This window comes from Chrysochloris asiatica, unplaced genomic scaffold (assembly GCF_000296735.1).
Source record: "Chrysochloris asiatica unplaced genomic scaffold, ChrAsi1.0 scaffold00003, whole genome shotgun sequence".
NCBI classification, from domain to species: domain Eukaryota; kingdom Metazoa; phylum Chordata; class Mammalia; order Afrosoricida; family Chrysochloridae; genus Chrysochloris; species Chrysochloris asiatica.
In genome coordinates, this window is record NW_006408521.1 from 31,329,644 (window position 1) to 31,333,116 (window position 3,473).

General features: G+C 45.0%; 1 protein-coding gene across 1 annotated transcript in view; it reads right to left on the reverse strand.

The window, feature by feature from the left end:
- The window catches only part of OBFC1 (oligonucleotide/oligosaccharide-binding fold containing 1), a 51,243-nt gene that overhangs the window by 47,013 nt on the left and 757 nt on the right, over nucleotides 1–3,473 (reverse strand). The window lies entirely within an intron of this gene.

Here is a 3,473-nt window from a genome sequence, read left to right on the forward strand (position 1 = left end):
GGATAAACAAACTGGGGTACATATACATAATAGAATATTATGCTACCTTGAAGAACAACAAGGAAGCTGTAAGTTACCACATAACATGGATGAACCTTGAGGACATTATGTTGAGTCAAATTAGTCAGTCACAAAAGGAGAAATACTGCATAGGACCACTACTGTAAAAGACTAAGAAAAAGAACCCATACTAAAGGGGGGGTGGGGTAGATACTTTGCTGCTAAGGTGAGAGGAGGGAAGGGAAGTTGGAGCACAGGGTAGTGAATAGACAAAGGATAGTTTGGGTGTTGGGGACAGGGGCAATACACAAGAATGGGAAGGGGAATGGAAGAACAAGGCGGATGGGAGAACTATTAGGCAGGTTTGCATGGGCTAAGTGGAACAGAGGTAAATAATGATGTATGCACAACCTTGGAACTACATGGCTCTGGGATACAGGGAATGAGGCATGGCTGGAATGGGCAAAAAGGGGGAAATAATGTTAAGATGATTGGCTGTCTTTTGAATCTTGGCTTCCTTTGCATTGCTGTTGTTGTTAAGTACCATGGAGTCGCTTCTGACTCATAGCGACCCTGCACAGGGTTTCCGAGGCTGCAAATCTTTAAGGAAGCAAAAGCCTCATCTTTCTCCCATGGAACAGCTGGTAGTTTCAAACTGCCAACCTTGAGGTTAGCAGCCCGATTCGTAACCACTATGCTACCAGAGCTCCTTTTCCCTTGCATACCATTATAAAATAGACACTTGAGAGGGAGAGAAAGGAATAGCCAAAAATATCACCATAGAAAGCTTGTAATTCCATCTTCTGCCTATAACTGATATGAATACCTAAAATGGGGCTACAACTTGCCCAGTGAAGGAGGCTTCCTGCAGAGCCTCTGCATTGCATAGACCATAGGTGGAATCCTGAACCCCATCCAGAATCTTCTGAGGTGGAAAATCTCCACGTGAAAAGACAAGCAGACCAGCTGAAGCAGCTAGAAGAAAAGAAGATACTTCTTGAAAGAAAGACCAACAGGAAAAATACAAAACAATAATGGCAGTCCGAATGATTGCTACAAGAACAAGAAGTTGCTTGCCCAGGAGACATCAAGGCAAGTGGTTGGGTCCCCTCAGGGCAAACCCCCTTCCAAGACTAAGACTCAATGGGAAAACACAGCAGACTAGTGCTCTGACTGGTGATCACGTTGGTCTCCAATAAGGAGAAGTGAGGGAAAAACAACAATGAAGCTGCAAGCTAAGCCCTACCACATTCAATAGACTCTTGTGAACCTGGTTGGCAAGACTTGGGGACTCCTGGGCTCAGTCACAAAGCCACAGAGGACTAGAATAGAGAGTGAAGAGTCTAGCTGATAAGAAGAGAGGGCATATGCACAAAAACACCCACACTGGCAAATAATACCCACTTGATATGGCTTCAATGGCTGGATGATCAGAGCTCAACCAGAAGAAGAAAGAAGAGGAAAAAAAGAGTAATTTGCTACAATTTGATGGACTTGACCTACACCTATGGATGCAGTAGCTCAAAAGAAGGAACCAATCTTTACAGCGAGGATCATTTCCACCCCCTCAATACACAGGGTAGACAGGGATGGGCATCTTGGACATTGGCTACTCAAAATGGGGGGGCTACGAAGGCAAGAAGAAGTGACTGGCTTACAAGCTTTCAAGATGGAGCCTAGATCAGGAGGGCAGAGAGGAAGGTAGAATCTTCACTGAGTAGGATACAATCTGTCTGGGTGGGGCTGATGAAAGGAGATGGGGATAGCACTCACGTGGCACAATAGTGAATAATTGCTATCAGGACTGACTATGAGGATTGGAAATATAAAGGTAGATGTTTTGTAGCAAAAGGAGGGAAGTAGTTGACTTTGCAGTCCAGGAGTGGAGGTCCCTGTGGGACCATCAAGGGAGAATAGCAAACTGCGGGACCCTACCCAGAGAAAAGGTGACGCCAGAGATGGAGGCAGAGACAATGACGTGGCGAGATGGAGCAGCTGGGGAATCTAGACCCAGAGAGGAAGAGGGGCTGTGTGCTGACCGGAGGGGTAGGGGCTGGGGGGGGGGGCGGCTTGCAGGATTGATTGATTGATGATACATGAAGGGGATTGTAACCATGGCAATGAAACCATATATGATAGGATGAATGTAAAGCTAATGTTCTCACATAATTCATAATAAAGCATATTAAGAAAAGCTTTCGTTCAACAGTGATTATTTCTTGAGGGCCCATTACAGGCCAGGCACTGTTCTGAGTACTGGTATTATCCTGGTGAACAAAACTATTGATGTTCTTCCTCTCAGGAAGTTATAACATTTGATTATGACTAACTCAAAACAAAATAAATCCCAGTCAGAAAACTAGGCATTGTCTTCACCCAATTTACAATAAAAAAAAGATTTAGAAAGAAAGAAAACCTGATTTTTATAAAGAAGAAACCTAAACTGTGCAAAAGATGAGTCATAACCGTGGTCAGGTAAGAGGCATAGTTTGATTCCAAGTCAAGCGTATAGATGTCTGGTCCTTCCCACCAAGAAAAACAACTGGACAATTATAAATTAGACCTCAATCTCATGTAAAAATGTTCCCTCAGTTCAGCGGATACTCTCTCAAATATCTATTTCAAAACAACAATGATTCAGACCATTTTTAACTTGCATAGAAATTGATTGACCTGTAGGATAAGCATTGGACTGCTAACCACACAGTTGGCAGTTCAAACCCACCAGCTGTTCCTTGTTGTTGTTAACTGTCATCGAGTCTGTTCCAACACATAGAGACCCTGTACAGGGTTTCCAAGGAGCAGCTGGTGAGATTGAACCATCGACCTTTCAGTTCAAACAACTTTGCAGCCGCTCCTTGGAAACCCTATATAGGGTCACTATGAGTCGCAACTGACTCGAAGACTTTAACGAGTCAGTACAGAGTGATAGCACTTAACAACCACCATAAGGGTCCAGGCTAGAGTCATGGTGTGGAGCTGCAGGATCAGCATAGGAGGCTAACTTCAAAGTCGGGGTTCAAACCCACCAGCCCTTCCTCGGAAGGGTCACTTCAGAACCAACTTGACAGCACTTAACAAGGGCCCAGGCTAAGGGGGCTTAATGGTTAAGGGCTCAGCAGAACCGAAAGGATGACGGTATGAACCCATCCCATAGCTCCCAGAAGATCTGGCAGCCTACTTCTGTAAAGACTGTTGTAGGGTTTGTATCCTGGTGTGGCGTTGTAGGATAAGCACAGGACTGCTAACTGCAAGGTCGACGGTTCAAACCCACCAACAGCTCCTCATAAACCCTACACAGGATCGCTAGGAGTAGAACTGGCACTTAATAACAGGGACTCTGTCCCAAGGGGTCACTATGAGGCATAATGAACTCAACCGGATCCAGCAACAAGTCCAGGGTTGTTGTCAGGTGCCATCGAGTCGGAACCGACTCATAGCGACCCTATGCACAGCAGAACGAAACAATGTTC